This window comes from Amblyomma americanum, chromosome 1 (assembly GCF_052857255.1).
Source record: "Amblyomma americanum isolate KBUSLIRL-KWMA chromosome 1, ASM5285725v1, whole genome shotgun sequence".
NCBI classification, from domain to species: domain Eukaryota; kingdom Metazoa; phylum Arthropoda; class Arachnida; order Ixodida; family Ixodidae; genus Amblyomma; species Amblyomma americanum.
Window position 1 is genome coordinate 372,443,738 of NC_135497.1, and position 12,102 is coordinate 372,455,839.

Sequence of the window (12,102 nt, forward strand, 5' to 3'; positions counted from 1 at the left end):
CTCCTCTCTACTAGATCTGATCATTACAAATTATCTGAGCAGTGCTTTTATGGGGCGTCGCAGCTTACATTAGTGATCATCTGCCTGTCTATTCATGCATCGCAAAGGTTTCTTGCCCGCAGCCTACCCGTGCCATTCGACGACAGCTTTTCACTCAGAGGCGACTTGAAGAATTCAAAGACCGTATTTCTCACGCAGATTGGACTTTCGTGTACAGTGAGGCTTCCGCCGACATTGCCTATTCAAAATTTCTCGGCCTTGTTTCTCCGGTATATAATGACTGTTTCCATATAATTGCGGTCACACTGCGTTCAAATGCACGCAAACCATGAATGAGGCGTCGACTTATTTGCCTTTTTAGTAAGGAATACAAACTATACGCAGAATTTATAAGAACCAAAATTACTGAACTGCTTGCACGATACAAATAAAGTAAATAAAGAAATCAAGACTGCGAGAAATGAATAATATGCAAATCTGTTTGCATATCGTCTTGCTAAAAGCCTAGAAAAAAAGGGGAGAACTAAATACACTCTTAAAGAATTATGCAGCCAGTCTCCAAAAAGTCTTAAAATCGACGGTTGTGTTATCTCTGCAATAGATCTCGCTAATGCCTTCAATGAATACTTCACTGAAGAAAAGGTTAGTCACAGTTCCAGTGTTCTCGCAGGTACATAACGTTTTTTCGGTTCAAAAATCTAACAGTCTCGGTTTGTCGTGCCAACTGTCGTACCAGAGGTATATTCCGTTTACAATAACTTTAAAACCCTCATAGCCTCGACGCTAATAACAACCAAAGCAAGGCTGGTAAATACATCCTTCCCGCAATAGTGCCGTGTTAGACGCACATTTATAACATTTCTCTTGAGACAGGCGTCTCTCCTGCCTATATGCAACTGGCAAAAGTGGTCGTAATACATAAGAAAGGCGATAAAAATGTCCTTGGCAATTACAGCCTATATCGGTCCTCCCGCACTTTTCAAAAGCTTTCGAAGGAATATTTCTACTAAGGCTGCGAAAATTGATTAACAAGTATTCCTTAATAACCGATTCTCAATACGAATTCACACCTAAAAGATCGACAGAACACGCACTAGTTGCACAGAAGAAATGCGTGCTTAATGCTTTGAAAAAAAGTTACTCGCGCTGGGAATTTTTGTCGACTTCCCGAAATCTTTCGATAAAATTAACCACTGTATCCTTTTCGCAAAATTGGAACATTATAGCATTCGCGGTCCACCACTGAACCTTATCATATCATACCTAGGCTCGAGATCTCAGCACGTACAAATTGACTGCTACTGCTCCGACATACTACCCATAACAAAAGGCGTACCTCAAGGCAGCATAATGGGTCCCTTGTTCTTCAGCTTATATGCAACGATAATCCCAACTCATACGATAAAGCGACTTACATTGTATACGCGGACGACACAAGCCTTTTCTTTAGCTCTCATAACATCCAATCGCTTACTGACACTGCAAACCAAGCTATATCTGTCTTAGAAGCATATTCAATCATCAAAGCTCTAAAAAAACTGCTGCGTTACTTTTCAACCCCAAAGAAAGGTACATGCCAAATCCGCCCCAAATTTATTTAGGTCACGATCCTATCGGGTACGTAGATAGATTCAAACCGCTTGACATTTTGTTTACATCGACAATGACATGGCAAGCCATTGTAGAAGATCTATCTCGTACCCTTTCTCCATCTATTTGAATGGTCTATCACCTTAAAAATGTTTTACGCTTGCAGGCTCGGATGAATTTGTATTACGCGTTTTTTATTCGTCTTTAATTTACGGTTTTCTTGTGTGGGGAAATCCGATTGTGACGAATAATAACACACTTTCTATTCTCCAAAAAAGAATTCTACGTGCTGTTCCCAATTTACTTTATGATTCACCATTCACGCCAATTTTTCGCGAGAATCTGATCGTGTCAGTGAGACACTTGTTTGATTACAGCTGTGCATGTTTTCATAAGCGAACAACATCCAAAGATGACACCTACTTTTCTAATCTTGTTACACTTACACCTCGGCAATCTTACGACATTAGAAGCTGTAGCTCCTATGCAACCCCACAAATCAGAACAAACTATGGTTTCATGATGCTGAGGTCTATCTTACCTCGGTTTCTAAACATATCGTTGTCTAAGGAACTTAGTACCGTGTCACTGTCTTCAATTTGAAACCTGTGTATCTAGCTGCACTTTTAACTAAAACATCGTTTTTTCTGAAAAGCTCCATGCTCGAAATGCTGTTTGTGGTAGTATAAGAATGTACACACTAATTTTTATGTCTAATGTAGCAACTGGTCTTATCAGTATATCACGCGTTCGTCTTTATGTTGCTGTCATGCCTAGTTATTCTGTAGCGAGTGCTGTTTACATTTTGTCCTCCTGAATGCTCATACATCAGTGAAAGTCTATGTATTGTTTCGTGCATCATGTGCTGCTGCCAACATTCAAGAGTGGCGAGGCATATCAAGCAGTTTTGAAACACTTCTTTTTTCTTGTCCCGTTTTTTGTATTGTTTGAAACACTGGAATAAAGGAATAAAATGAAATGAAAGATCTTATAGAGACAGTTCTAGAGATAGTTGTAGTGATGATAGTGATAGGGATGGTGGTGATAATGATAGCTGCCGATAGAGATAGTGCTAGAGAACGATAGTGATGATTGTGATAGTGATAATGATAGCTAGTGATAGTGCGAGAGATAGATAGGGATAGTGCTATAGACAGTAATAGTGATGGTGATGGCGATATTGTTATTTGGCGATATCGATGATGATGATAGCGATAATCACAGCGATAGTGCGAGTTGATGGAAGCGGTGGTGATAGTGATGGGTAAAATAATAAAATAAAAAATAAAAACCAAAGAAACATTAAAAGTACAAATTAACAAAAAAATAAAAAACTTAAGCAAGGAAATAAAAAATCAAGAAAAATAAACATATTAAAAATGCAAAACAAAGAAAAAGGAAAGTAAAAATGGGGCGAAAGAGCAAAAAGCAAAATTAAAGACTTTCACATTTCCGCTCTTAAGCTGACTAAAGGCAATCCTGTAGTTTTTCGCAACCTGCATTTTGAGTCAGGAAATCTGCACGAGAGAAGAACGCGAGCATCCGCATGTCCAGTTGTTTCTGTTCTAACACAATTTCTCTCACAAAGGTGTGACCCGCAGGGCCACCTTGAGTGTTCAGGTGTTGGTACCTGGCAACACCACGTACCCCAGCTCCCATACAAAAGCTGTCATCAGCACCGTGGCGATATATATGGTGAAGAGTACAAACCACGAACGGTGGTGGTAGGGGCCATTTTGAAGCTCCGGCCGAAGGGCACCGCGTCTGTTTAGCAGACGGGTGGCTCCCAGATCTTCCTGTAAAATAAGGGCCCGTTCACACTTGTCTAAAAATCCTGCGAGCGAAGCGGATTCGGACGCTTTTGACGCCGTGCGAGGCGGAAAGCGGCGCGGGAAGGCCGATCGGGCTGGACCCAAATTTTTCGCGTTCGGCGCCGCCGCGGCGACAAACATGGCGGCGCCCTTCGACGCAGGACCCCTCGCCTCAGAATGAATTCGTCGTTGTTGCGGTCATTTTCAGCGCGTTCACTGGTCATAAATCGGACACTGGTACATCGATCGCTTCGTGTCACCTCACATATAAATAAACGTATAAGTGATTTGCTTTATTTTTTTATTTAAAGTGATGATTCTGCCGCCACTAGGCTTAAAAGGAACGCCTGTTTTTTTACAGTACTAGTTCCCGTCCTGACAAGCAGATGGCGCCACTAGGCTGGGCGCTTCGTTGCGAGTCTGATTGCATACGCAGAACTAAAAATAGGAATGTGCCTGCGTTTGCGTACGTAAGCGTGCATACGGTTATGGTACACAGACAGCATTGATTTATTCTCATTTCTAATCATATCTGTGTACGCCGCGAGGGGTGACGTGGTGGCCGGGAAGTGTGTGGAAAAGCAAGAAACAGCATCGGCGCGGCGGTTCCGCCTCGCCCGGGCGTCAACAGATGAGAACAGGTCCTAGTTTTCCCGGCGAGCGAAGCGAATTCGCTCGCCGGATTTTCGGACAAGTGTGAACGCGCCCTAAGACGGTGAACTAGAGGCGACATTTTAGGAAACGTCACCATAACCATATCTCACGAGTAAATTTTATAAAAACCTGATTGGTCTATGAGAAGTATCTGCACCGATGAAAGCAGTGCCAGAACTCAACTTGACTCACCATTTTCCTTGCTTCCTGATCGTCCATTCGCTTGCAGACAATGAACCAATTTCTGCCTAGTCTGTTTTTGTCATTGCTGTGACTCTGCATAAAATGATAGGCAAAAACGACAATGCAAAATAACTCACTACCGGTGGCCTGTTCGTCGAAGTGTCACAGAAAGACACCCTTGCGAAGCAAAAACTGTTCGATCTCCTCCTGGTAACCCCCCGCTCCAACCTAAGCACAGTAAAAGGTGTTATCTCCGAACGCGACCTAATCTGTGAAACAGACTCAGACCTCCCTGAAGGCTCCGAGATCAAGGTGTCATTGCCCTTCGTCGCATCACTATAAGGCGGAACGATTAAGAGGTGGTGACACCCCACATCGTCTTGACATTAGAACGCTCCCGTCTACCAGATGCTGTCAAAGCAGACTTCACCCACTGTAAAGTTCGTCCTTATATCCCCAACCCGACAAGATTCTTCAACTGCCAAACGTACGGACACGGATCTAAAACATGCCGCGTAAAACTCGCATTTGCGATGTGCGGTGCCCATGAGCATCCATCCGATAACTGCAATGCCGCTCAACTTGAATATCCAAACTGCCGCGGGCCACACGCCGCGTACACGGGAAAATCTCAGATATTCAAAAATCAGAAAAAAAATAATTCAGTTGAAAGTCACTGAAAACACCACATTCCCGAAAGCCCGGAAGAAGCTCTCACTTCTCCCTCGAAGATCCTACGCTGACGCAGCGCGCCGAGGGACAGAGAGGCATCTCGTCACGGTGAGCACGCAATTCAGCCTCGCTGATACGCGCCCACCTCGGCCCTCACCAAGCAGCATCCGGCTGCACCAACATTCCATGTCCCAGGTATAAACTTTTCACAGACCTCTGAGAAAACACAGACAAATGAGAGGAAGTCTCTTCCCCGCCCCCTTGAAAAATGCACATCTGCTTCCGCGTCTCCACCGGAAGCAATGGACGTGACACCGGAACCCTCAGGATCGGAGGCACTGACGGAGTTTCTCAAAGAGAGGTGGAGTCTTCTAGACCACCTCAAGCCAAAAAGACATCGTCCAGTTAAGCCGCCCGATAAAGACGGCGACTTCTAAATAACCCCGAATAGTCTTCGCTTTCTCACTAAGAAATATGGCTGTCGAGAGCATTATTCACTGGAACTAAAGAGGTCTACTTAAGAACATGGATGATATATATGAAGTACTCGCTCAATATTATCCACACTTACTTTGCCTACAAGAAACACACTTAAACCCAAAGTTTAAAACAAAGTTTTTAAAATAGATGTAGTGTACAAGAATGACAGGCAAGGCAGTGCCCACTCATCAGGTGGCGTTGCTATAGTGGCTCAGACTTAAATTCCCTCTCAATGTCTTCCACAGGCTACTGATTTAAAGGCAGTGGCCATACGCGTCCTAACTTTCGGCAGAGCAACAACCATATGTCCCTATATATCCCACCAGGTCATCGCATGTCCCTTGATGAACTCAATAAACTCATTGACCAGCTACCCAAGCGATTCCTGTTGGTTGGCGACTTTAACGCGCACCACCCATTACGAGGAGGTAATAGAACCGATTATCGAGGTGCGCTAATTGAAAAATTCTTGTTATTATCTGGCTCATGCTTATTCAATAGAAGAGAGCCAACACATCTTGAAGCAACACACAGCTCATACACGGCGAAAGACCTTGCTATTGGCTCTCCGTTGCTCTTTACAGCTACTAAGTGGACTGTTATTAATAACTTTTATGGAAGTGACCACTTTCCTATACCTTTAATTAACACAGAAAATATAAATTCGAGGGTAAATAATCCTGTAAAGTTTAAAGAACAGATTGCTGACTGGAAGTTGTTCCGGGAACTTTCAGCATTGCCCTGTTGATCAGTTACAAACATTGGTATATATGCATCTGAATCCCTGGTCACATTGCACATTATAAACGCTGCACAGAAATTCATTTCACAGACGTGAAGTAAAATACAAAACAGATGAAAGCCATGATGGAATGTGCAGTGCAAGAAAACTCGCCAAAATCAAAGTAAAGCATGGTCAAAACTTCGCCGTTATCCTACGAATGACAAATTAATAAACTTTAAGCGAGCTAAGGCAAATGGCAGGCGTACACGGCGTATATCAAAACGGGCAAGTTGGCAATCATTTCTCTCTTCTGTAAATTCTTACACAGATGCGCATAAAGTGTACAGTAGACTAAAACACTTCAAGAACATAGTTCACATCCAATTACTCTTGTTAGCACTGCTGGTGATACATTGGACCACCAAGCAGGCCAACAAGCAAACACTTCGAAAACTCTTAGCTCAGCGCCTTGTACAGATTCCTTCTTGAAGTACAAGCATGCTGAGGAGCGCAAACTTATTCACAATAATAAAATGCCACTAGTAGGAGGTTACAATAGCGTATTTACCTTACAAGAGTTGAAAGTTCTCTTAGGCACTTGTGGCCACTCAACAGCAGCAGGCCCTGACAGGATCACATAATCGCATGAAGAAACCCTTGAAAGGGTCATGTGCCAGTTTAATAAGATATCGGCTGCTGGGCGTCTTCCAAAAGCATGGAAAGAAGCGATTATTATCACGGTATCAAAGCAAGGCAACGAAGCCACACTTGCCGCCAGCTATCGGCCAATTGCCCTAACCAGCTGTTTATGTAAACTCGCCGAAAAAAATTATAAATCGTCGCCTTGTCCATCTCCTTGAATTAAACGGTCTTCTTGACCAGCACCAAGCTGGATTTAGGGCTAACCGGTCAACCACTGATCTGCTCGTTGCAATCAAATCTTACGTAACGGACACCTTTGTGCATAAACAGCACCGTTTATGTTTCCTTTTATTTAGAGAAACCTTACGATACCACATGGCGCTATGGTATAATCCGTGACCTGTTCGTCCTTGGTATCTCAGGGAATATTCTGTGCACAATTCTGAGGTACAGGCCTTAAAGAATTACGTTCCTATAGGGAATTCATTATCTTGGTAATTTTTAGAAGAGAAAGGTTTTCCTCAAGCGGCGTTCTTAGCTGCTTTCTTTTTATAGTCAAAATGAATTGAATAAAGACCATCCTGCCTAGACCAAAATACTACTCTGTTTATGATGACGATGTACAAATAAGCTACAAGTCAAGTAATTTGTCTATCTGTGAAAATCTAATTCAACTAGGAATAGACAAAGTAGCAAAGTGGGCAGAGCAAAACGGATTTAAACTCAATTCATCCAAGACTCTGAGCGTACTCTTCACAAAAAACGTAGTATTAGACCTAACCCGACCTCACACTTTAAAGGCAAAGTTTTGTTGTCCAAAAAGAGCACAAATATCTTGGCGTTATAATCCACGAAAAGCTTACACTCATCAAACACCTTAAGCAGCTAAGACTTAAATGCATGAAACTAATAAACCTTCTAAAGATCCTCTCCCACCAGTCTTGGGGTACAGATCGAGACTGTCTGCTGACTCTTCTAAATAGTGCAGTTCTATCACGTATAGACTACGGCTCAGTATTTTACGAGTCACCACAAAACCCTCTTAAAAATGGTCAATACTGAGTACCACCTCGTTTAGCGGTTGGCTACCGGTGCTTTCCGTACAAGCCCAATTGCCCGTTTTGTACGCTGGGGCGGATTGATGGTCACTTGAAAGACGGCGGAAGTACACAAATATAACTCACTCTCCTAAGGTATTATCTCATGCTGACCATCCATGCAACGCTCTGCTGCGAAACCCAACCAGTACGCTGTTCTCAAACCGACCGTCTTAAACCCCACGTTTACCCATTAGAGTCGCCACACTTGTCGAAGACATGAACATACCAGTCTCCAACATTCTGGTAACTTCGTCTAAAGAAAAATTGCTCCTTGGAAAATGTACCCAGTTGACTGCGGCACATCTTTTCGTGAGTTTGGCAAGAATAGGCCACCAACGTGCATAAAACAGCATTCCCTGTCCCTACGAGCAATATATCAGTGCACAGAGTTTTACACCGACGCCTCAAAGACATTCTCAGTTTCCTGTGCTGTTTACAGTTGTCAATTTGCTGAAACAAAAACAATGAATAGACACACAAGCTTATTTTCTGCAGAGTGCCATGGTATTTTGTTGGCTGTTTGATTCATCGTGGAAAAAAGTCCCAAGTTTTGTTATTTACTAAGATTCCATGAGTGTGATTCAGGCCCTGTCTTTAGGAAACCTTGTAAAACCATGTAATGACTTCCCTCTTGAAATGCCTTACGACTGCATGCACATTGCACCATAAAATTACAGTATGCTAGGTAACAGGTCACTGTGGACTGGATGGAAATGAAGAAGCTGATAGGCTTGCAGCATCAGGTGCCGAACTGAGTACAACGAATATAAAACAACTTCCCTACCAGGACCTCAGGCCATATAATAACACTGCACTTCGCAAAGAGTGGCATTAGGATTGAGATGAACAAACAGACAACAAACTTCACACAATTAAACTATAGATTGGGAGGTATGCCAATGAAAAACAAATTAGATTCAAGGAAGTTGCTCTCTGTAGACTGAGGATAGCACATACATACATCACACACTCTTGCAGGACACTCCGGCACCGCAATGCGCCAGATGTGAAGCCCACATCTCAGTTGTCCATACATTGATCATATGCCCTAGACTGGATACACAAAGACGACAGCACTTCCTTGAACTTTACACAATCCAATTACCAATGAACCCTTTTTTATATTTAGGTGAGAGCCGCAACTTTTCATTAGCAAATGTTTTTAAATTTTTATCTGATGTAGGTTTCTTACGAGAGATTTCATATTCAAAGTAACCTCCGCACCTCCTCATTGCTGAGGAGAGTGCTGAGCTTACCCATGGCTGCCAGACGCTTTGCCATTCTTCCTCAAGCAAGGACCTCAAGCAAGGCTACCAGGCTTCGTCTTTTATATATAACCCCTCTTAAAACAAGTTTTAGGCGCTATGCATCACTTTACGCCATTCCACCAGATATTTAGGCACCCTCTACACACTAATGCTAATGCACATACTCACTACTCTTAGGCCTAATACACCTCGTGCTGATTTTATCATCTCTGCATATTTTAGCCTGAGTCAACCAAAAACCTCGTGTTTGGCGCTCTTTGCCCTTAGATGCCCTTGCGTCATAAAAACCTAGCATCATCATCAACACAAACGCGTGTGCGCCAGTGCATTTCCTGTTATTAGGCATAGCCCAGTGGTCATGGTGTTATGATTTGTTCCTTTGCCTTTCGTTCTCGACATATTTCTCAGTTTTTCTTTTCTTGGAAAAATAAATCAACTAGCCCAAGAGGCATTCTTATGTATACAGATTTTGTACTTGGATAACATGATTATCAGTTCATGCAAATATACACGATTTTGTCGAACTTTTTTTTTGTCTGACAACTGCAGTTTATCTCCTCACCTACAGTTTTCTAAAAGCCTTCTAAAAAAACTGTACTCTTAACAATTCCTGTTTGAAGAGAAGTATAAAAGCTGGTGCAGAGGGAAGAAAGCGCGAGCCAATTCTGTCCCACCTAACTATAGAAAATCTATCTGTTGTGAACGTAACTGAAGAAGGAAACGGCGCTAGCGTCTGTAGTAAAAAAACAAGATCTAACCGAAACAAGGGTCTTAAAGGAGAAAATATATCTCGCTCTCTTTATCTTTATCTCTATTTGTTTTGAATTTCTGACCCGCGCGGCTGTTGTAACTAACGCGCATAATGTGCGTGTTTCATGAACTCTGTCAGTCGCTTTATCGGCTTTGTCGTCTGCTTTGCTGCGGCAGTCGCAGACACTTTGGCGCCGTGTTTCTTCAAGTGTTATTGATGTCGATGCTGCGACAACTACGGTGGTGTTTGATTTTGAGCTCGTGAGCTTCGAAACTGCGAAGAGAGCCGTGAGACCTGCACGGATGCGAAGAGAACCGCAGCCTGCGCAAGCTTTCTCGGGAGCCACCACTCATAGACGCCCAAAAAACTACTTGGAGTTACCTCTTTATTTTTTATCCCTGATATTTCACGACTGGCGGTGTCTAAATATCAAACCGGCATCAAAGCCGTACCAATGGCATTGTTTTTTTTATGAGCACGATTTCGCGGTTAAATTTGTGACAGCAGTGGCCACATTTCGACAGAGACTAATGGAAAAACCGCCCGTTTACTACGTATTATGTGTTAAAAATCTAATGGCCTAAACCATTATGCTATCCCCCTATGCAGTTTATCATAGCGTAAGACGCGTTTTGGGGAGGAGAGGGCACACCGTCATTAACAGTCTCGGAGCAGCCCATCGAACTAGCGAATACAGGTTTTTCTCCAGCCCCTCATATGATGCTTTCATGTCCAGTGGCGAGCGGTAAAACAAACCCGAACAGATGCGGAGCACCATTTGGTATATCCGACGGAATGTGCTCGCTGACAGCCGAAGCAGTCCAAGTTAACTGAGCTCTGTCCTTTACCAGGCGAACGCAGTGGTGCAATTAGGCTTTGTGCCGGTCAATACAGCAGTACACTTAGAACGCCGCTGTATTGCAGCCCGCTGCTAGCTTTTGCGCTTTAGAACATCCAAGCGCAGCCGTTCAGTGCTGATCTTCAATAAATAAAAGAGGCCATTTAACTTCTATTGTATCGTTCAATATGGCCGAGCATGCACGTCGGAAGTTACTTGGACGTCGCACTGCGACTGACGCTTATGAAACTCGGTCTACAAGGACTGTGGTTAGGCTTTCTCCCATTCCTCGTCAACAAAGACCTTCGGTCAGCAATTTGAGCGGCGTGATTTTTTCAGTTCAACGCAGTACCGGGCAGTTCCTTCCGTCCCCCCACCTTATCAGAAAGAGACAATATTGTTTGTAATTTTTCCAGCATGCGAAAACTGCAACTACAGGTGATACCAATTTTTTAAGAGAAACTTTATTGCGAGAGAACAAGAAATATGTACAAACTGCCACGATAGCTTCAGTGGCTAATGTACGGTCGAATACGAAAATTCTGGTTCCACCGCTGAGGGTGGAGGGCTGAAAAGATATTGGTAATGTACACGCAACAGTACTACTGTAATAGTACACGCTTGAGGAATACACAGGACAAATTGCTAAAAACATTGAGGAGACCAAACCAAAATAAAAATCAAGCAAGCACATAGAACAGAAAAGAAAAAATATTTACACACTAAAAAAAGTATAAATACAAATTAAAAACAAGACATCAAAGTAGATGCCAAAACAGGGAGTTTCAAGCAGAATTTAATTGGATTTGTATTGCATTTCATTCGCCAAATGAACTTTACGGCTACTTTCTTTAGTTTTACCTTCTACGTTCCACATTTTGGCTCCATTGGACCCAATCTGACGTTCTGCACGGGCCTGCGGTAACTTGCTTCAGGTGCCGAGCCAGGCGGGAATGCTTGTAGAATTTGTCGATGTACGTAGTACGGTATTTCACAGCGACACTCGTGCAAACAGCAGCAAATGGATCATTGCGTCCGCGGTGGTCCCGCCGAGCCCTCTGAAGATTCCAACAACGTAACTGCTTTTATGTCCGGTAAATGGTGGCTCGGAAGTTTTCAGGGGTTGGGCTGCTGGCTTCACGTTGCCATGACTTCCTTCAGCTGCTGCGTGGTTGTGGTCGACAATAGGCCAGGCGGAGATGCTGATAGAATTTTTTGATGTACATTGTACAGTAGTACATTGTACAGTAGTACACAGCGAGACCTGTCCGAACAGCAGAAAACGGTTCATTGTATCCGCGGAGGTCCCGCAGTGCCCTCTCGGCGTCTCCATCATTTTCATCTTGTTGAAACTGAAACAACATTCCAGAAGACCATAACTTATAAATT